At 40.2% G+C, this 23,463-nt stretch overlaps 1 long non-coding RNA gene across 1 annotated transcript; it reads right to left on the reverse strand.

Annotated features, from left to right (window-relative positions):
- Positions 1-5,182: 5,182 nt before the first annotated feature.
- Positions 5,183-15,679, reverse strand: LOC122423535. Its single transcript, XR_006264168.1, has 3 exons — positions 15,585-15,679; positions 15,442-15,448; positions 5,183-5,193 (listed from the first exon to the last, which is right to left on the reverse strand). It is a non-coding gene; the product is annotated as an uncharacterized LOC122423535 (long non-coding RNA).
- Between the last annotated feature and the right edge of the window lie 7,784 nt (positions 15,680-23,463).

The raw sequence follows: 23,463 nt of genomic DNA on the forward strand, positions 1-23,463 counted from the left end.
ATGGTAATTCAACAGGAAAGGAATAGTCTTTTCCATAAATGATGATAGAACAACTGGATACACATTGCTATTGTTGTTGTTTAGTCACTAAGTCATGAATGACACTTTGTGAACCCACTGACTGTAGCCTGCCAGGCTCCTCTATTCATAATATTTCCCAGGCAAGAATACTGGAGTGGGTTTCTATTTCCTTCTCCAGGAGATCTTCCCAACCCAAGGATTCAACCCGTGTCTCCTACATTGCAGGCAGATTCTTTACCACTGAACCACCAGGGAAGCCCCAGATACACATTAGAAAGTTAAAAATGAATTTTGCCCTTTACCAAACCATACCGTTACCTCACGCCACACATGAAAATCAATTTAAAAAGGAGTCATAAATCTAAACATAAAAATGAAAACTATAAAACTTCTCAGTTCAGTCACTCAGTTGTGTCTGACTCTTTGCGACCCCATGGGCCGTGGCACACCAGTCCTCTCTGTCCATCACCAACTTTTGGAGCTTGCTCAAACTCATGTCCATTGAGTCAGTGATGCCATCCAACCATCTCATCCTCTGTTCCTTTCTCCTCCTGTCTTCAATCTTTCCCAGCATCAGGGTTTTCCCCAGTGAGTCAGTTCTTTGAATCAGATGGTCAAAGTGTTGGAATTTCAGCTTCAGCATCAGTCCTTCCAATGAATATTCAGGACTGATTTCCTTTAGGATTGACTGGTTTGATCTCCTTGCAGTCCAAAGGACACTCAGGAGTCTTCTCCAACACCACAGTTCAAAAGCATCAATTCTTTGACTCTCAGCTTTCTTTATGGTCCAACTCTAGAAGAAAGCATATGGAAAAATATGGATGACCTCATAGTAGACAAAAATTCTTAGGTAGATCACAAAATATTTGTTATTTTAAGCTTCTAAAGTTGAGCTAATTTGTTACAGTAGCAATGGAAAACTAACAAGAGGGCATAGCAAACAAAATAATCATGAAAAAATTCTAAAGAAGATACTGGTCTTGTTCATGTTTTATTTATGGGAAAACAGTAGATAACATTCTTTTCCTCACTGGAATTCAGAACCAATTGCAAGTTAGACATAGGAGTTGGGCAGCTGGAATCTAAAAATATAAAGAGATGACAATATTAATGTAATGTATTATTTGTAAAGTAGATATTGGAGAACAGGGCTTGGATCTGCTAACCAAGTAGACTTGCTAGTTGTCCCTGCTGTCTTTTTGAAACCTTGGAAGAGCCAACTCAAAGAAAAAATTCTGCTCTTAAGAGCTGAAAACAGTCTTATGCTGGAAGAAGTCAGAAGAGATAAGGCAGAAAGGTAGGTCAGAGAGACTGGAATGAAAAAGAATCAACATGCTGACTCTGAAGTACAGGACCTCAATTAGGGCCCAGAGAGTAGTCTCCAGAAGCTGAGGGTGGCCGCTGTTTTGTAGCCCTCAGCACAAGTCAACAATGGCCAATGGAAAACTGGATAAAACCTCTAGTGACAGATCACTGCTGAGGTGTCTCTGTACAACAAAATCAAACATAACATGGAAAGAGTTTTATTAGTGACTAGAGAAGATAGTGAAAAAAATAGTATGCAAAAATAGAAGTGGCTTCAGGTTGGAGAATACTGGGCGATCTTTTCAACTAGGCTACTTGCTCTGACTGTGAGAACGTGAAGAAGTCCTCTCTTTGAGTCCACATCATGAAGAAGTTCTCTCTTTGAGTCCACATCTTAAAATAGGAATTACATTATATGCCTAAGCTCAGGACTTATGCAAAGATCTAATGCAATAATGTGAAAATGCTTGGAAAATTGGAGAATGCTATTTAAAGTTATTTTCATTAATATTATTAAAGATAATATTCTACCATTATGAAGCTCCCAGAGCATGATGTAGGTGCTTTTAGACACATCTCAGCTCTTCACTGATACTTGAGTGTCATTTATCATATTTGGAGAGCAGTTTTCTAAATGAGAGATAGTTTCCCTTTTCCCTGGTCACTGGCCATGGCAGGTCTACAGAGAACACTATTTCAAATGCACAGCTGATGTGAATAGTGACTAAGAAAATGAATGCATCTTAAGGAGGAAAATACTATCACATCCAACACCGAAATGAAATGCAACAAAAAGTCAAAATAGCTGTCTGTCTTGACTTCTACTTGAGAATCTGTTGCAAACACATTCACAAGCCTGTAAGGTTCATTTGCAAGTCTTGTTTTTCAAGCTTCTGAGAACATTGTGAATTTTACACGAGGATTAACAAATTACTATTATGCCAACTTTGAGGTGCAAAAATTGAGACTCAGGGAGATTGAGCACAATATAAACTAAATCGTTTTTATGAGATTCTGCTCATAATTATCAAGGGCCATTATGGAAGGAACACACTGAAGTTTAGAATTAGACTTTCAAATTATGTATCTCAATTAGAGAAAATGCAGAAATCAAATTAACTTTCTCCTCAACAAGCTGACCTTGAGCCTGAGATGCTGGAGGAAGGAGATACAAGACACAGGTGCTGGGACTCCAGAGACGAGTATATGACTAAAACAGTATCCTCGACTTCAAGAACAAGAAGTCACAGAGAGTTCAGAATCTGCCAGTCCCTCTTGTCATGATGGGCCCTTTCTAGAACAAACTGTGTGATTCACATGTTCACAAATAAGTAGAGAGTTTGGGAAGATGACTATAGTGTTGAGGATTTATGACAGAAAGATTGAAAAGAGAACTTAAACTCAGTCTAATGTAGAAAGCAACAGAAAAAAAAATGGGAAATTAATACTCTTCATGTAAATAAAAAGCTCTCGCCCTATGCCTGGGCAGGGGGTTTTCATAGGAAGATACTTTAAGGGAATGGTTTAAATGTAAATAAACACAGTTAAACTAGATATGTAATAAGGAAGGATGTCAATCTGACATTTATCAAGTGCCCAGAATGTGACCCCTTACTTCAAGGTGCTCACCACCTGTTCAGGGAGGTGGGGAGAAAAGTGCGGTCAGTGCTGAGGGTGAACTAAACATTCTGCTATGGAAAGACAGGGAACCTAACCCAGGAAAGATGCTATTTTGAAGAATATGTCAGTCAGGAAAGGACATTTCAGGCAGAAGGAACAGCATGATGGCATGGAGTGTTTGTAGAACTGAAAAACATCTCTAAAGTGCAGGCAGGTAGAGTACAAGACAAGGTAAAGTTATATAATTTAATAAGTGTTGATTTTGTACATTATCTTGGTTAATCCTATGATACTATTCGTGGGATCACTTTATTAGTCAAGATAATTCATTCAACCTTAATATATAAACTCTGGAACCTCGTTGCTATCATTCTCTCAGAGGGAAAATGATAAAGGTCTGTTTTCCATCTCATAAAGATCAGTGTGAGCCAAGTAGCCTCTTACATCTATTAGCCATGACATCTGCACCATCTCCTGGGCTACCACAGCAGAGGAAGAGAAAGACAAGGGAGGTGCTCTGGTTCCTAACTATGTACAGTCACTTCTACTCAGTCAACGGGCCAGAAAAAGTCACATAGCCCTGACTTCACTTTAAGACAGGCTGGGAAGTACAGAGAAGCACATGGATATCAGGCAAGCACTAACTGCCCCCGGTCTGGGCAGGTTCTTGCATTAGTAATTTACTACCACATAACAATATCACCATAGACAGAGGAGCCTGGCTGGCTGCAGTCCATGGGCACTGCAAAGAGTCAGACCTGACACTTTCATTTTCAACAATATTACCACAAATCTAGTGGTTCAAAACAATCTGTATTATTATTTCTCTTGCTGCGGGCCAGGAGTCCAAGCACAATTTAGCTGTATCCTCTGTTTCAGAGTCTCAGAAGCTATAATCCAGGTGTTGGCTGGGATTGGGGATCTGTGGCTTAGTTAGGGGAGGGTCTGTTTCCAGGCTCAAATAGTTGTTGGCAGAATCCAGCTGCTGGTGGTCTTTGGCTTGAGGTTGTCAGTTTCTCACTGGCTGTTCAGTCAGAAGCCTCCCTTGGTCCTTTGCCAAATGGATCTTCCCAACCTAGCAGCTTCCCTCTTCAAAGTGAGCAAGGGATAGAATCTCCCAGAAAGGCTGATGTTGCCATCTAATGTAATAAAAGAAGTGGCATCTTGTCCCTTTAAAAGACTCTATTGGTTAGAATCACTGCCATCTCACCCACCTCCAAAGGAGTGGATTACATAGGCTGGGAGTGCCAGGAGATGGGAACTGATAGGTCTTAGAGTCAGTTCACTATGGCACTAGTATTGGGTTGGCCAAAAAGTGTTCAAGTTTTTTCCATAAAGTATTTGGGAAAACCCAAAAGAAATTTTTGGTCAACCAAATGTTACGTCCCTTTTCATCAGAAAAAGAAATTGGGCCACAGAGTGGTTGAGTGATTTGTCTAAGTCCTCACAAGTAAGAAGAGCTGAAATTCTGGTCCATTTGTTTCTAAAACCCATGATTTTAACCATTATACTTTACTACCAGGTTATGGAGAGCTTCCTATTGGGAGAAGGTTGCTTTATATCCTGTAGATGATGGAAAGTAACAGGATCAGATTTTCATTTCAGATACATTAGTTGGCTGTTGGATTGGATTTGGAAAGTAAGACCAACAGCAAGAAGCAATTTAGGAGATTCTTGTAAGAGTTTAGATTAGAGATGATGAGGGCTGAGGGCTTCAAATGGGACTGTGATGAGAGGCTGGGGTAGAGCAGATATATTTGAGAACTATTGCAGATGTGGGTGAAATTGGCAGGACTTGTGAATTCACTGTTGAAAATTAGGCTGAGACACTACTCAAGGATGAATCCCCAGGTGCTACAGGCAGAATCATGCTCATTTCTCATCCTGTTCTACATTCACGATACTCCATTGTCTTGTGTTATTTCTGTTTTTAGGACCCATCAAGCTTATTCTACTTCATAGCTCTTTCACTTCCTGAACTACTCTTTCCCCAAATCTCACTGTTAAAACTCCATTCTGAGTTTTACTATGTGCATAGCATAAATTGTCACCTGAAAAAGTCTTGCTATTTTTGTTTTGTTTTCTCTCCTTGTTATTCATGTAAACTGCTCTAATACAGGGGCCTCCTGAGTGGTGTTCATCTCTGTAAACCCAGGGTTGGAACAATGTCTGACATGTAGTGAGGACTCAATTCATGAGACTGAATAAATGAATACTGGACTAGGAATAAACGAGGAGAAAAGATTACTGAGACCAGTTAGAGGTTGAATGATAGGTAAAGAAGGAGGAGGATGTTGGACATTTGGGAGGGTAAAGTGTAGGAGAACACAGGGGATGGCTGGAATTCAAAGTTTCAGAGGGAAGGAGCTGGGAATAAAACTGTCCATGGTGCGACCATCAGAATGGATTGCTGACGTGGAGCAGAGGTGAAGGTCACCAGTGTGAGTGACCAGGGGCCTGTGAGGCCAGGCTACTGGCTCTGAGCTCTGTGTGCCAGAAAATATTATGGTAGGAGAGGTTCCTGACAGACTGTGAACATGGTGTTCAAGTCTGATGATTGGGAGAGAGGCAGCTGAGCCTGACAGGGCAATGAAGAGAACATGACTTGGTGGGATGGTGACTGCTCCCAGTGGACAGGGGAGTTTTCATTATGGTAGACCTTCCAAATGCTTTTAACAATAATCTTACCAGGTAGGCTTTGTTGCTATTCTTATTTATAAGTGAGAAAAGCAAAGGGTGAAGGAGTAAAGTAACTTTCCCCAAGTATAGAGCTGAGACATGGTGGATCCTGAATTCAGGTCAGACAACCAGAGTTCAGAGCTGACTTCTCTAAGCTGATATCAGTTCAAAACTCATGACGACTCATTGGGCCCAGATTTATTTAAGAGAATAAAAAAGCTGTATAGCTTAGAGAGCAATAAGGCTAATCCACTCCTATAATTCATTCATTCATTCATTCCCAAATATTTATTGAGCTTCTGCTCTGTATAAGGTACTGTTCTTACCATTTTTTTTTTTTGATGTTCTTACCATTTTTACCATTATCCTTTTAAGCATCTCAATCACTTTACTGTTGAGATGTAGCATTGTCCCCAGTTTTAAAGAAGAAATTATTTCAGCATCTCCCACATTGCTGGGTATACGGTGAGTCCATCATCAATTCTAGGTGAATTTACTTGAACACATTTATGACAAAATCAGTTGAGTTGAAAGATGCTACCAGAAGGATGCTACTGGGTCCTCAGCTTGCAGACTTTGTTCCCTTAGCACCTTCTTCTTTAATTCTAAATACTTCTGTTGAGTACCAACTATGAAGAAGTTGCAAAATTTATTCAAATAGAGCCAAAAAAAAATGATGGTTCAGCAGCTTCTCATCCAAAAAAATTTGCATTTCTCCACCCATCAAATTACAGAGGGACATATGCCAAACTTTTATAGATTTTTATTTCACCCAAATTAGTTTCTCCTCTCTGCTGGCAAACACAAGGCAGACTCTCTTTACTACATTGACAACTTAATTGTCACAGACATCAGACAACTCCCTAAAGATTCCCAGAAATCACTGTGATCTCAGCAACTCCTGTTCCCCAGAAAACCCTTTCCAGATTGGACCCACGAAAGCATCTCATTCCCATGACTCTCTCAAGCCACTAGAGCACCTTCTGGACCACGTATAAGGCAGACACAGATCGCTGATACTCAAGGTGTTCAAGGACAGGGCGGGTAGCCCAATTTTATCATGCCATTACTAGAGCCTGAGACCCATTGGGAATGTAACAACTTGCCTATTTCTCATCCAGTTATTCTACATGGGATAGGATTAAAGTGACAGTGTAGGTGAGTTTTTCTCTCTGCCAGATCAATTAGGCTCTGTTTTTGCCACTGCTCATTTCCGTCCCCTCACCTCCTCTGAAGGACTCACTGATTGGTCCTTTTGTGAACCAGAATCAGGATAATGGGCTGAGGGATAAATACCCCATTCCTACAAAATAGTACTGAAAGAGAACATGGGACAAACTTGCTCAGAGGCCCTTGAGTGTGAGGAGTTGGCACTACGAAAATGTGGAGGCATGTGATGGTGATGATGAGCTTGGGGTAGAGGTTGGGAAGGGTGAGAGAAAGGATGACTATGAAGGGTCATGGGGGATTAAAGGTGGGAAGGCAGGTGATAGGCGCTGGGAGACGTGGGATGTGAAATCATATGAGGGGAAGGGAATTTTGGTGAGTCACTTTTCAGCTTTCCCTGCTTCAAGAAAATGAGTGGAAGGTTGGTGTTTCTGTTGGACTATCTTTGGATGTGGTGCCTCTCTAGTGACCTCTGTGGGTCATGGTTAGAACACAATTACATATACAACAAGCATGTGGTAAACTTACCTGGTGATCTCAAATACAGGAATATAACATAGGGGATAAAAATAAATAAATGACAATGTGAGAGGCACTTGTGTTTTAGGGAAGGATTGAAAGAGCAATATCCATCCATGAGTTCAGAGCTTACAAAGCTGTCCATTTTAAATGATTGAAAGGGAAGCTTATCGCCCTGGTCATATGTAGATTATTCCCACTTTTGAGCTAGGAATCTGAAGGTCAGAGAACACTTGATGGTGGCTGTCACCTGTAAGCAGCAGGTTAGACATAGAGCCCTTGTCCGCTTGTCCCTTTCTGCTTTCTCATGCTTCCCACAGTCTGGCAGGGAAATGGGAAATGGACAGAGGACCTGAGACAGCGGGCTAATTGCTAGTGTACCAGGTGGGGTTTTAAAGATCACAAGAAAGAGAGGTGCTCAGGTTACCTTTGTGATAAGGGTGGAGATGCTGGGCTGTGTGGTCACCTCCTTCTCGACTCCTGGTCAAACACACACACACACACACACACACACACACACACTTTAGCACTTGGTTGGGGAGCAGGCACCATGGAGAAAGACCAGTATCTCCAGAGCTTTGGGCTCTATCCGCATCTCTGCTCACTCTGGGAATTCCCTCTTTGGGAGAAAGAGGATCTGATAGTGGCAGTCTCTCATTCCACATGAAGTACTTGATGGGGTGGAGTTTGGCCAAAGCCCAGTGGAGGTTTTGCCCTCCCTCATGCCCCATGGGTGACTCTGGTTTAGGCACAGTCTCTGGTCAGTTGATGGTGCCAAGAGGGGCAGGGCTGGTTTCACTCCCCAAACTTGGCTCAGGCCATAATAACTTGGTGGAAAAAGAAAGAGTTCTGGAGCTGTGTTCCTCTGAAGAGGGCATAGAGTGGCCGTGCAGATGACCTTGTGGACCTTTCTCTAGGGACTGGACCAGTGAGGGACAGGAAAGGAAAGACTGTGTCCCAGAGGCTGAATAGCACCCAGAAGCCCTGCCATAGTGCTGGGCTCTATGAAATCACTTTCGTAGCCTCAGCCCTTACCCAAGCACAAGAGAAACTCAGTTCCTCATGTTCTCTTAGGTTTCTGCCTTCTCAGCAGCACTTAGTTTCAGTCTTTATTTCTGCTTTTCTGTCCCTCTGTTTTGCAACTCACAATGTGTTATTGCAGTTTTCATCTAATAAGGAAAGAGAGATAAATGTTAATTTTCAATGATCATTGATGCAATTGAAAACTGCATACATAAATGTATGAGTTACTATTAGAGTGAGAAATTTCCCTGAAAAAAAAAAGCAATATTTAGAAACTGTCCTTTTTGTCTCGCCAGTGTGTCATTTTATATCCTATATTTTATGTTTATATAAGAAAACACGAAACAATCTGGTCAGTAGTTCAAAGTTTGGTTGCTTTCAAAATAAAAAAAAGTTTTTAATTAATATAGTACAAACAAATGAACAGTGACTAGAATACTCAGGGTAATTTAATCTAATTCAATTCAATTAAATATCATTGCAGTAAAGAAGGATTAAAGGCTCGACAGCTGGAGTTTAAGTATAGCAATTAATGTGGTTGGAACTCAGGAATCTACAAACTCCCCCATTACATTTCACTAAATCAAAGGATCTTAAGAGCAGTTGTTGAATCATTATTGGATTATCAGAGGGTTGTTGATGTTACATCACTTAATCCCTACAATAAAGTCAAGCATTACAGCCTTTGCAAAGCAGAACACAATCCTGGGACTGGGAGATCCATTTCAGCTAAACTTTCCTGCTGTCTGTCACATTGACACCCATTGCATTGGCCCCTGGAATGTGGTAACAGTGCATCTGGCCAGGGATGTCAGCAATATTAGGGGCCCCACTTAGAGGCAGAAAGTGAGTAGACAACCAGCTAACTGTGATCCAGTAGATTCTGGAAAGAGCCTCTTAACAAAACAATATCCTCTGCCCTCTGACAGGATTATAGGTCTTTGGACCTTATGAGTTTTCCAAATTTTTCAATGTTTCTGTTGCTAAACAGACTGGTTGATTCTTTCCTCATGATACCAGGCTTGCAATTCTAAGTGTTGTCAATAGATGGATGGCGATTGAACTAAGCATATGATATATGCTCAGCACATAATTAATGCAATGATTTCAGCCTGGACAACCCTAAGGTGTGATGAGGTTAACAATCCAGGTGCTTAACCCTTTCCCACCATTTGATTAAAAAAAAAACATACTAGTAAATGCAAGAGCTACTTTGTTTAGTAGATTTAAATGAATCACGTGATACCTCTTTACATTAAAATGTCTTATCAATTGCAATTTTACTTCCTTTGGCTTCCAAAATTAAGACAAAATATTCCTAAAGAATGTACAGCTCTGACACTATATTTCTGAACAAAGTTTTATACGACTGTTTTTGTCTGAGAGAGATTTTTTTTTTTTCTGACTGCATTAAGGCTCAGAACCCAGTCTCCTCTGGCACTTTTCTTTTTCTATTCTTTTTCACAAGCTCAATGGCAAAGTCCCCCTGTGTTCTCTCTTTCTCTGCTCCGTTGATTTCTCTCACCATATTTACTTGAAGAAAATCACCGACAAATTGTGCTAATGGTGTACCAGATTTGGTCCTGTGAAGCCATTTGCCCATCCATCCCCCAATTCCATTTAGCCAAGCCCACTAAATTCCTGCCACGCCCCTCTGCCACGCTCCCAAACCCTCAAAAAACAAAACAAAACAAAACAAAACAACAACAACAACAACAACACAACCAGTTGGCAAGATGAACACAAGTCAGTCTCCATGTCTGCTGCTTCAAGCCTCAGGCCAAATTTGTTTTTCACATCTTTCTTTGAAAGATCGAAAACAGATTTTGAAGAGAATATAATGGCAGGTTTGTTTTTGTTTTTTTCCCTTTTAAATACGGCTGTAGAACTTGTGGTAGGCATGTGGTGCCAGTTTAATTCTGAATCTTGCTTCAGTTTCTCTTGGAAACCACACAGAGAATTTTTTGAAAAGTCATAAAATTTCTTTACAGTGAAACCAGGAGACAGAGAAAACCTGTTCACCCCATTCACATATAAGAGCAGCTGTGTACAGCTGAGACCAGTACAGCATCACTGGATCCCAGGTGGGGGACTTCAGGGAGCCTTGTGGAAGGGAACCTCAGAAAGGTCCAGAGAATTGTTCCCTCAGAGGGGAATGCTCCACCCGGTGCAGGTAGGGGTTAGATCAGAAAGATTGGAAATGCTGGGAAAGGATGAGAAATAAAGGTGTGTAAAGCACTTCCCCAGTGGCTCAGATGGTAAAGAATCTGCCTCCCATGTGGGAGACCAGGGTTTGATCCCTAGGTCAGGAAGATCCTCTGGAGAAGGAAATGGCAACCCACTCCAGTATTCTTGCCTGGGAAATCCCATGGACAGAGGAGCCTGGTGGGCTACAGCCCATGGGGTTGCAAAGAGTCAGACACAACTGAGCGACCAACACTACTAAAGCACCTGAGGGATCCCATATTGGCATCAGAAGATGTAACAAAGCAGACAGAAACTGTGTGGACCACCTTGGAAAGGGGAAGGCAGATTCTGTCTCCTAGTTGCAGTAATTGGTGAAGGAACAGCTACCTTGAACCAGGATAAGTTTAGAGGGGCAGGCAAGATGTGGCTACAGAAGTGTCATTGTTGCAAGGAAACATTCCTCACCATACACACAAGAGGTGGAGCGCTAAGCTGCTAAGCCAGGAAAGCTACCCTGACCCTTGCTCCTCCTCTTTATTCCTCCAGCTCTAACCTCGTACAAAAGCTGGTTCAGTACAATACAGCAAAACAACAACAAAGCTTAAAGGAACTGTGTAGTAATAATTCAGGGGCTTCTCAGGCAGCGCTAGTGGTAAAGAACTCACCTGCCAATGCAGGAGACTTAAGAGACACTGGTTCAATCCCTGGGTCAGGAAGATCCCCTGGAGGAAGGCATGACTACCTACTCCAGTATTCTTGCCTGGAGAATCCCATGGACAGAAAAGCCTGGCGGGCTTCAGTCCATGGAGTTGCAAAGAGTTGGACATGACTACATCATGAGAAACGCTGGGCTGGAAGAAGCACAAGCTGGAATCAAGATTGCCGGCATAAATATCAATAATCTCAGATATGCAGATGACACCACCCTTATGGCAGAAAGTGAAGAGAAACTAAAAAGCCTCTGGATGAAAGTGAAAGAGGAGAGTGGAAAAGTTGTCTTAAAGCTCAACAATCAGAAAACTAAGATCATGGCATCTGGTCCCATCAATTCATGGGAAATAGATGGGGAAACAGTGGAAACAGTGTCAGACTTTATTTTTTGGGGTTCCAAAATCACTGCAGATGGTGATTGCAGCCATGAAATTAAGACACTTACTCCTTGGAAGGAAAGTTACGACCAACCTAGATAGCGTATTAAAAAGCAGAGACATTACTTTGCCAACAAAGGTCTGTCTAGTCAAGGCTATGGTTTTTCCAGTGGTCATGTATGGATGTGAGAGTTGGACTGTGAAGAAAGCTGAGTGCCAAAAAATTGGTGCTTTTGAACTGTGATGTTGGAGAAGACTCTTGAGAGTCCCTTGGACTGCAAGGAGATCCAACCAGTCCATCCTAAAGGAGATCAGTCCTGGGTGTTCATTGGAAGGACTGATGCTGAAGCTGAAACTGCAATACTTTGGCCACCTCATGCAAAGAGTTGACTCATTGGAAAAGACCCTGATGCTGGGAGGGATTGGGGGCAGGAGGAAAAGAGGACAACAGAGGATGAGATGGCTGGATGGCATCACCGACTTGATGGACATGAGTCTGAGTAAACTCTGGGAGTTGGTGATGGACAGGGAGGTCTGGCATGCTGCAATTCATGGGGTTGCAGAGAGTTGGACAAAACTGAGCGACTGAACTGAACTGAGCTGAAGCTACTTAGCATGAGGCTCTCATGGTAGCAATTCAAAAATCCTCTAAGAAAATATTTGAGAAAGAATAGTAATATATTTCTATAGACAAAGAAAAGTTCTCAGGGAAAATTGCTGTAGACAAGAATCATAACTAAACAATGTATCATTAATTGAAAAAAAAAATTGAATACCAAATATGGAAGCCAAGATAGATAAAACCAAGCAAAAGAGGAACAGACTACAGATGGTGATATCAGAACTCAGGAAAGAAAGCTAAGACAAAAGTTAGAGAAATAAAAATATTAGAAAGGGCACAAGGGCGCTTTGACAACAATGAAGGACACAGAGGATAAAAATGGGAAAAACAAACAAAATAAAAGAGAAATAAAGAGAGAAAATTAGCAATAAATGACAGCTATAGAAGTGAAGAAGAGACACAAGGCAGAGTCTATATTCTTAATTGGAATTCCAGAGAAGAAACCCCAAAGAAAACAACAGAATGAATATTTTAACATATATTTAAAGTTCAGGACACACTAAGCAACCGAGAGTTGGCCCAGAATCATCAACATTAAGTCACACTTTGCTGAAATTGTTGTCTAAAGATACAGAATAAAGCACTTTTGTAATCCTTTAAAGATGTGGAAAGAATCCATGCCTTTTGAGAAGCCAGACAATAAGATGAACTCATTTTTAAAGGAAATAAAAGCAGAATGGCATTATACTTCTGTTACAGAAACATTCAGTACCAAAAGCAGTGAAGAAACATCTACACTACATTCAAAAAAAGAAAGTGAGTCGAGAATCTAACTCAATCAGTTAAACTGAGGTGGATAAACCTAGAGCCTGATAGACAGAGTGAAGTAAGTCAGAAAGAAAAATAAATGTCATATATTAATGCATATATATCGAATCTAAAAAAATGGTACCGATGAACCTATTTTCAGGGCAGGAATAGAGATGCAAATGTAGAGAAAGGACTTGTGGGCACAGCGTGGGAAGGAGAGGGTGGGACAAATTGAGAAAGTAGCCTTGACATATACACACTGTTGTTGTTCAGTCACTAACTTGATCCAACTCTTTGCCAACCCCATGGACTGCAGCATGCCAGGCTTCCCTGTCCTTCAATATCTCCCTGGCTTTGCTCAAGTTCATGTCCATTGAGTTGGTGATGCCATCTAACCATCTCATTCTCTGCTGACCCCTTGTCCTTTTGCCTTCAATTTTTCCCTGCATCAGGGTCTTTTCCAATGAATCAGTTCTTCACATTAAATGGCCAAAGTATTGGAATTTCAGTTTCAGCCTCAGTCCTTCCAAAGAATATTCAGGGTTGATTTTCCTTAGGATTGACTGGTTTGATCTCCTTGCTGCCCAAGGGACTCTCAAGAGTCTTCTCAAGCACCACAGTTCAAACGCAACAATTCTTCTGTGCTCAACCTTCTTTATGGTCCAACTCTCACATCTGTACATGACTACTGGAAAAGCCAAAGCTTTGACTATATGGACTTTTGTCAGTAAAATAATGTCTCTTCTTTTTAGTATACTGTCTAGGTTGGTCATGGCTTTTCTTCCAAGGAGCAAGCATCTTTTAATTTCATGGCTGCAGTCACCATCTGCCGTGATTTTGGAGCCCAAGAAAATACAATCTATCACTGTTTCCTCCTTTACCTCTTCTTTTTACCATGAAGTGACAGGACTAGATGCCATGATCTTAGTTTTTTGAATGGTGACTTTTAAGCCAGCTTTTCCACTCTCCTCTTTGGAAAGCTGCTGCATAACACAGGGAATCCAGCCTGGCACTCTGTGATGACCTAGAGGGGTGAGATGGGGGGAGGGTTCAAGGGAGGCTCAAGAAGGAGGGGGTTTATATATAGTTGCAACCGATTTGCATTGTTGTATAGCAGAAACACAACGCTGTAAACACAACACTTACAACACAACATTGTAAAGCAATTATCCTCCAATTAAAAAGAATGATATAAAAGAAAGAATCCTAATTCCACCAAGACTTACTTCAAGTAAAAAAAGAAATAACTTTATTTTGAGGTCATCTTTAGGGAATGTGATTAATCAGAGTTCCTTTATAGTCCCATCAAAGTTCAACACATTATCTTACACATGTATGTAAGCATAGATATATAGGTGAAATATCTGTGTCTCCCTAGACCAAAGGTAAAAACTATCTTAAATCATGTGTTTATGTTTGTGTGTGTGTGTGAGAGTGTGTATTCCTAAAACATATAGTTTTATTTGCTTTTAACTTTGTGCAAGAGGTATTTGGCTGTATATGATCTTCTGAGACTTCAAATATAACACCCAAGAATTCTAAGGGGTACTGTTGGTCTCTATAGACTTCCCTGGTGGCTCATTGGTAAAGGACCCACCTGCCGATGCAGGAGACACAGTAGATGTGGTTTTGATCCCTGGGTTGGGAAGATCCCCTGGAGGAGAAAATGGCAACTCATTTCATGATGAGATGAAACCCCATGGATAGGGATTTTCCCTGGCAGGCTACAGCCCATAGGGTCTATAAAAAGTCAGACTCAACTTGGCGACCAAGCATGCGTGCATGTACACAGTTAGTCTTTATAGCTAACTGTAACTATATACCTAGCTTGTATTAGTGAGACAGAAAACACAGCAGATATTTGATGACAGAGATTTGATCTAAACCACTGGTGTCAGGTATAAAGCTGTTTTCCACTGAAAGGGTAAAAGAATTTCGAGGTATCATGGAGGTGGAAACTGTAAGAGGGTGCTACCCTCCCTTATGACTAAGAAAACAAAGGAAACTAAGGGCCAAGCTTAGAGAAGGGATCTTCTGGGCCTGAAACAGAGACCTCTGAGGAGGAAGCAAGTGCTGCTCGGGTGATGCAGGCATCTCTGAGCCCATAGAAGGGTATTCCAGGCCTCTGAGAAGGAGGTGGCTGCTTCTGCTGAGGAGCTGTTATCAAACTGGTTCTTCAAGTGATGGGAAAACTACAAGACAGATTCAACTACTGCCATGGGAATGAATGGTCACTGCTGCTGTGAAGAAGATTGCTGCGGGTGAGGTCGCAGGGACAGGAAACAGGAAGCCGACAGGAGGAGGGAATCCATTCTTCCTCCAGCACTGAATCCCTGTCTACTCCCCTCTGCTGATAAAACTTTTAGTGGAGACCTCTAGGAAAGCACAGTGTGTTTTGCAGTCTCTCAGTGCCTGTATAATGAGACTGATTATAGAAGAGTGAATTTGGAGCTCAGGGACAGTATCTCTATGTAGGGTAAGGGAGTTAGAGAAGATGAGGTTCAGAAAAAGAACGAGACCGGCACTTTATAGATTACCTTTAATGAGGCGAGAAGGGGCAGCAGTCAGAGTAGTGAGCTGCTGCACTAACCCAAGACTAACACATAGGCATATGTGTGGAAAGCTACTGTCTTAAGGGGGCCTGTTCTTCTCCAAGGTTGTTTGGAGCAGTTATCTCTTAAATGGTTGGGGCAAGGAATTTTGGAGCTTGACCAGAGGCTGGACTGGCTGGGAGCTGGGCATAATCAACCTTAAAGTTCTTTTTTTTTCCTTTGGGTGAGAGAATTCTTTGTTTTGCATAGAATGGTGAGGAGGACCTGGAGGGGAATTTTAACTCCAGGCTATTTTGAGCCATGTAACTTTCCTTCACTGTATAGCAGGCACAACCATTAATAAAAAAAAAAAAAGTTCTGCCAAGTAAGCTAAGATTTCTGAGATGTCATGAGAAAAATTGCCCATGATAGAATAGATGAAACATGGTACATTGCTGATTGGTTCATATTGTTGGATTTTGCTGTAGACGATTCATTTTTCTGCTGTATAATATTCCGCTATGGGAATAAACTGTGACTTATCTGTTCTCTTGTTGGAATGCTTTTGTATTGTTTCCAGGTTTTGCTACTGTAAATATTATGAATATTTCTGAGCTTGTCTTCCCATACACTTGTCAAGATTTTCTCTTGGTTATAAGTGTTGTGAATTGCTGGCTCTTAGAGTTTGTAAATGTTCAATCTTAAAATATTTTACCAAGCCTTCCATAGTAGTTGTAACACTACAATTTAATCTGCAATTAATAGATCTCACTGTAAGATATCCAGGATGTGGTATTATCAGATAGTTTGAACACATAAGAATCCAGGGACTGTTGCTCATATGAACATGGTATTCAGTGGAAAATTACTGTTGCAAAAGAAACTACAAGAAGGCATACTGCAGCCAATGAATAGATGGTTGAGGAAATTTTGGCAAAGGACTGGTAGTTAGAACTCCAGTTTCACATATCTGATTGTCTCCATGACATCTTCCTTTGGATGACTAATAGACATCTGAAACATAGCATGTTTAAAGACGAACTTCTCCTAGCCCCACCAAATCTGTTCTAGATGTCTTCTCATCTTAGCTAATGCCAGCCTCATCTTTGCAGGTGTTAAGACAGCAAAACTTGGAGTCACCTCGAATCTTCGTTTGCTCACGTACTTTATTCAAATTATTGGCAAAACTTTTTGGATTCAACTTTAGAATGAATCAAGAATTCCATCACTTCTCATGATCTCCACATCATTGCCTGGTCCAAGCCACCATAATTTTCCATCTGCTTCATGGTGATAGCCACCAATCATTCTCCCTGATTTTTTGTCTCCCTTCAGTCTTCTTCTTCACCTAGCAACTTCAGTGATCCTTTAAATGCTCCGATGGATTCCTATCTAACTTAAATGTGAAAATCCTTATAATCTCAAAAATACATCTTTCTAATGTCCTACAGTGTCCTGTGTGAGCTGGTTCCCCTTAACTTGGAACCTCATCTACCACTTTATCCCTTTCTCTTTCCAGTTCAGCCACGTGGCCTCTTTGCTATTTCTCAAATAAACTGGGCATACTCCTGCCTAGGGCCTTTGCACTGGTTGTCCACTCTACTTGGAATGCTCTTCTCAGCTCTCTGCACAGTCCAGTCTTTCTTCAAGTCTTATTTAAATATAACTTTCTCAAGAGCTTCCTTGTCTTTTGTTATTGTTGTTTAGTCTCTAAGTCTTATCAAACTCTTTGTGACCTCATGGAGTGTAGCCCACCAGGCTCCTCTGTCCTTAGGATTTCCCAGGCAAAATTACTGGAGTGGGTTTCCATGTTGCTCTCTCTATACCCACCCTCTCTAGAGTAACATGGAAACTTATGTTACCATAAGTAAAATAAATAGCCAATGGGAGGTTGCTGTATGGCTCAGGGAACTCAAATCAGGGCTCTGTAACATCCTAGAGGGGTGGGATGGGAGGAAGGTGGGAGGAAGGTTCGAGAGGGAAGGGACATATGTATACCTATGGCAGGTTCATGTTGATGTTTGGCAGAAACCAACACAATTCTGTAAAACAATTATCCTTCAATTAAAAAATAAATAAATTGAAAAAAAAAAAAGAATACTAGAGTGAGTTTCCATTTCTTTCTTAAGGGGATTTTTCCTGACCCAGGGAGTGAACCCAAACCTCCAGCTTGGCAGGTGGGTTCTTTACTACTGAGCCACCTGGGAAACTCATGTTACAGCACTTATTACCAAATAATATACAAATATTTTATTTCCTCACACAAAAGAAACCATCCATTAGAAGAAACATTATAATATTATGTACCACCAGGAAATTAATTAAATTAAAAATTATTACCTATAAGATGACACATTGTTTTTTTTTATTACTTCAAAATTATTTTACACTCACTGAGGGAACTGTTTTACACTTATCTACACATTGGTTTTTATTATGAATCACTATTGTGCAAACAAAATGGGAAGATATCAGCAAAACACATTGCTTAAAATATTCCTAAAACATCAATATATTCAGAGTTCAACTGCTCTGGATCACATAACTCAGACCTGTTGATGTGTGTCTCCACTTGTTACTATATTTTGTGCCACCAGGAGCTTTGGTGCTGCACCAGTTTTCAAGGTGCTCTGCAGGTGAATGCAAGATTTTGTCCCCAAATGCTGACTTGATAATTTTTGAGGCACATGAACAGGCAGTAACAACCACATCTTGACTGACACCAGGCCAACAGTAACTGTAAGACACAAACTCTGAGGTGTGAAAATGTGCAAAAATATAACCTTAAAATAAATGAAGTATGATATTTTAGTTATCTGTTTATTGCCACTCTCCTTGTATGAGCTGGTACACTTGAAAAGGGCAGGATTTTTTCTTTGTTTCCTGCTATGACCTCAGGGCCTAGTAAATCCTAAATCCACTTAGTTGTTAACTTATTCTTTTGTACTAAGAACCATTAAATTAGAATAATGAGTCATGCTTTTTAGGCTCCACATAAACTTTGTGAGATTATTATGAAGGAATTAATCCTCCTGCCCTGAGTTACTCTTTGTTTTTGACACTGGCAACAATTTAGGACTCTATCTCTAGACCTCTATGGGGTTCTGATTCTGACTTAGACATTTTTTTATTCATGCTTTTTATAATTTCTAACAGGAGTAGGAAAACTTGTAGTGAAGCTAATGGATGGATGAACGCACTACACCCTGAGATTGTGCATCTTTGATAACATTCTTTCTGAGCACACCATTGCTTAAGCAAGTGGATCAAAAACATTTATAAATAGAAACTGTCTTTCATCAGAGCTGTGATAAAAAGAGAAATATTGCTCAGATGAATCACTGGAAATTTTCTTGTCAGAATGTACCAAACCAAACTCACATGGTGTGATGTCCTCTGATTTTATTTTGTCAAATGAGCACCTACTCCAAGGGCAGCCATTCTAAAAGAAGATAGGGAGACAGTTGCTAGCCTGATTCCTTTACTTGGTGCCTTTAACATCCAGATACATTCAACAGGCATTTATTGAGAACCTTTAGGTTCATGATGGATAAGTAACTATGGAGTAATGGAAACACCTCAGATAAAACCAGCATGCCTAGAAGGAAGATCATTGCAATGATTTATTTAAGTCTCCACACACAGTTGGCCTTCAGCACCTGCAGGAGGTTGGTTCCAGGAGACCTTTTGGATTCCGAAACTGGCATATGTTCAAGCCCTTATATAAAATGGCTAGAATTACACTCGGCCCTCCATATCTGCCTTCTGCATCCCCTAGTCATGAGGACCACTGTACTGAGACCAGCTTCTTCTGCAAACGCTACAAAGCACCTAAGCAAATACAAAACGAGAGGTTAATTTTGCACTTAAAATGCAAAAGCTTTCATTTTCTAGTGTAATTACACAATAATAATGCCAACCTCACTTCTATTTTTCAACTAAATGAAGTGTTAAATAGACCTTTTGTTTCACAATTATATTGCTGCTCTTAATTTGATTTACAGAGTCCACCTAAAATTTGAAACTATGCACATTCTGCTGATTTCTGTTGTGTCAGTGAGTAGAGTTAAGAGGAGTTATGAGCTTCCAGAGGAATAAAAGCAGGTATACTTGCCTGGAGAATCCTCATGGACAGAGGAGTCCATGGGGGTTGCACAGAGTCAGACATGACTAAAGTGACTTAGCACGCGCACAACTTGTGACTTTCACGTGTTGTCCTCAACACTTTTTGTCATCTGAAATAGTTAACAAAAAAAAATAAAAGAAGTCCTGCCGCAGTTCTGGCATTCTCGTCATGTGCAAAACTCTGCCATACATTTACCCTCCAGCTTCTTTTCATCTTCCAAAGATTGAGGTGCATAAGAAATGGATGAAGTCAATTACATTTTTTGCCCTTCAGGGAAATAGAAATGATCACTTTCTTGGCTGTGTTCTGTAGTTACTGAGAAAAGTAAACAGAATTAAAGAATCAGAAATCAGCAAGTACTGACTAAATACTTGGAGTGTGTGTCCAGGCCCAGCCCAATACTAAATACTGGAGTAAAAGGTGGAATGAAGGAGAGAAGGTTTATATATATATATATGTATGTATGTATGTATGTATGTATGTATGTGTGTATAAACACACTAAGGAATGAAGGAGAGAAGGTTTATATATATATATATGTATGTATGTATGTGTGTATGTATGTATAAACACACTAAGGAATGAAGGAGAGAAGGTTTATATATATATGTATGTATGTATCTATGTATGTATATACACACTAAGGAATGAAGGAGAGAAGGTTATATACATACTAAGTTGCTTCAGTCGTTCCCAACTCTTTGCGACCCTACAGGCCATAGCCCACTAGGTTCCTCTGTCCATGGGATTCTCCAGGCAAGAATACTGGAGTAAGATGCCATGTGCTCCTCCAGGGGATCTTCCCAGGGATCAAATCTGCATCTCCTGTGTCTCCTACATTGCAGGCAGATACTTTACCACTGAGTCACCAGGTAAGCCTATGTATAGTTGGAGGAGACTCTTGAGAGTCCCCTGGACTGCAAGGAGACCCAACCAGTTAATCCTAAAGGAAATCAGTCCTGAATATTAATTGGAAGGACTGATGCTGAAGCTGAAACTCCAATACTTTGGCCACCTGATGCGAAGAACTGACTCATTTGAAAAGACCCGGATGCTGGGAAAGATTGAAGGAGGGAGGAAAAGGGGATGACAGAGGATGAGATGGTTGGATGGCATCACTAACTCAATGGACAGGAGTTTGAGTGAGATCCAGGAGTTGGTGATGGACAGGGAAGCCTGGCGTGCTGCAGTCCATGGGGTCACAAAGAGTCAGACATGACCGAGTGACTGAACTGAACTGATATATATATATATACATACATATATATATATATATCTTGAAGAAATATATGTATGATCTTCAAGGTGCTTTACCATTTAATTTCCAGCATCAGTACCATTTTCCAGTCCCTCAATATTCAACATGATGTCATTATATAACATTGCATGCCTGACTTTAGAGCTAAAAACATGAAGAACTTTGGAAATCATTTAAATTATTATTACTATTAGTTATTTTAAAGATTTGACACTGTTCCTAGTTTCCTAGTGTTTATAATTTTCACCAGCTTTATTTCCCCCACTTTTCTCTCTGGATCTTTTCCTTGTTTTACATCTAAAGTACAATTTTCAGAATGTATTTATCAGATTAAGAAGCTTTCCATCTTGAAAGATTTAAAATCTTAGTTGCTCAGTCATATCAGACTCTTTGCCACCCCATGGATTGTAGCCCACGAGTCTCCTCTGTTCCTGGAATTCTCCAGACAAGAACACTGGAGTGAGTTGCCATTTCCTTCTCTAGGGGATCTTTCCAACCCAGGGATCAAACCTGTGATTCCTGCATTAGCAGGCAGATTCTTTATTGTTGAGTCACCAGGGAAACTCATCTGAAAGCAGTAATTACCTCTTATTACCATTCCCTGGTGGCTCAGATGGTAAAGAATCTGCCTGCAATACCAGTGACACAGATTTGAATACTGGGTGAAGATGGGTCCTTCTCTGCCACCCACAGTGTGCAGGGGCACAGGGCAGAATCAGCGCTGGCCAAGGTCACTTCTGTATTCTTATTTAATAACATTCTTCCTTAATAAATAATCTCTAAGTCTGGTGATGCTTGTTCATTTTTACCCATTTGAAAAGAGAGCAAATGAAGCAAAAATATGTTTTACTTCAACATACTCTCTTATGACTTGATTTTTTTTGGTTTATTAACCAAAGATTTCAGAATCCAACACTTAATGTTCACTGGGAGAGTGTCATGGGGTTACTTTCCCTTGGGATGATATTTATAATCTTATGAAAACAAGCAGTAGGAAAATAGATCCATTGTAAGGAATAGTACTTTACAGCATTTTCTCATATTCGGTTATTAAGGTATACAAGGTTATTTGGAGCCTCACTGAAAGCAGAATCTATTATTCTAATTTACTGCTTGTCTTAAAGGCAGAATAAAATTAATGGTATCACCTAATAGCTATCACAAAATGACAGCTCAATAAAAGACCTGGGGAGTCATATGCCTGGTTATCATTTTATATAAACAATCTTGTTCTTATATTTAAACCCTGCAGCCTATTTTGAACCCAGACATTTATGAAAATTAGATTTCAAGTTGAATATAAACATGAGATGTTGAGAATACAACCAAATGGCAGAAAGGCATGTCTAGATTCACAAATGCTATTGAATCATTCTGAGGAACAGTTTTGCAGCAATGCAAGACCTCCATACATGTTGAACTGATCTATTGAGGAATTGTTCTTGTTCTGCATTTATAAGCTTTTGCAGCTATCAGTTTCAGTCACCTGTGGTGGTGGAGGTGACCACTGAGCCAAGAACAAACACATCTATTATTGCTACAAATGAGTACATCAACAAGTATGAACTCGCAATAACACCTGAAAATGTTTTTTAAAAAAAGTCTCCAAATAGAGTATTTATGGCCATATAAATATAACTTATAAATTTTATGATACCTTCTCAATTGTAGAAAGTTTTGTATGTTAAAAATGTAAGTGACAATAAAAAAATTGGTGAGGGTGGAGAAGGAGGGTCCGCAAGATCAAATACTGAACAGATGTAAAGGGCTCATGTCATAGCTATTTTTCAGCACAATAGTTTACAAGTACACTTGATACACCATTCTAGAAAAATCCAGGTATCATTTATTCTTTCTATATAAGCCCTTGCAGTATCTCAGGGGTGGAATCTTGGAGATAAGCTATTTCTTTCTCAGGTCTGAAGCTGACTTTCCCTTTCTCGTTCTCCTGTGCAGGCAACACCTACACTTTCATTAATAGTTCAGGGTGTGTATGTCTTTATTTATGTTTGAAAGTGTAGGAGAGGTTACATGACCCTAATTAAGAAGAACCCAGTTTCAAGCAATGCAAGCTATCCCTTCTGTATTCTCAAATAAGCTAACTGCTACCTTACATACGAAAATGAAAACCATGCTGGTCATACACACATTGGCTAATTCATTTGTTGTTGTCCATTTTCTAATGATCTTTTAATATTTCTCTCTTTCAAAAGAAAATAATCTGACCCATTTTGTTTCTAATATTGACAACTCCATATTTCTCATACATATCTACATTTCCATAAATCTCTGAAGAAAATGTTGAAGCTCTGGAATTTCATGTTTCTTAAAATGCCACAGGTCATTAACACTGAATAGACTTTCTTAAAGTTGATCTGATCATTTCTAAAAAGAAACATAAATAGTAATGATAGAGGCAGAAACATACTATAAGGCATTTGGACTTCTGTTTACTACAGATTTCTATTTCAGGAAATGGGAGGATAAGAAACCAGTTTCCCTCAAATTGGAGGCTTCCCTGGTGGCCCAGACAGTAAAGAATCTGCCTTCAATATGGGTTTGATCCC

This window comes from Cervus canadensis, chromosome 21 (assembly GCF_019320065.1).
Source record: "Cervus canadensis isolate Bull #8, Minnesota chromosome 21, ASM1932006v1, whole genome shotgun sequence".
NCBI classification, from domain to species: Eukaryota; Metazoa; Chordata; class Mammalia; order Artiodactyla; family Cervidae; genus Cervus; species Cervus canadensis.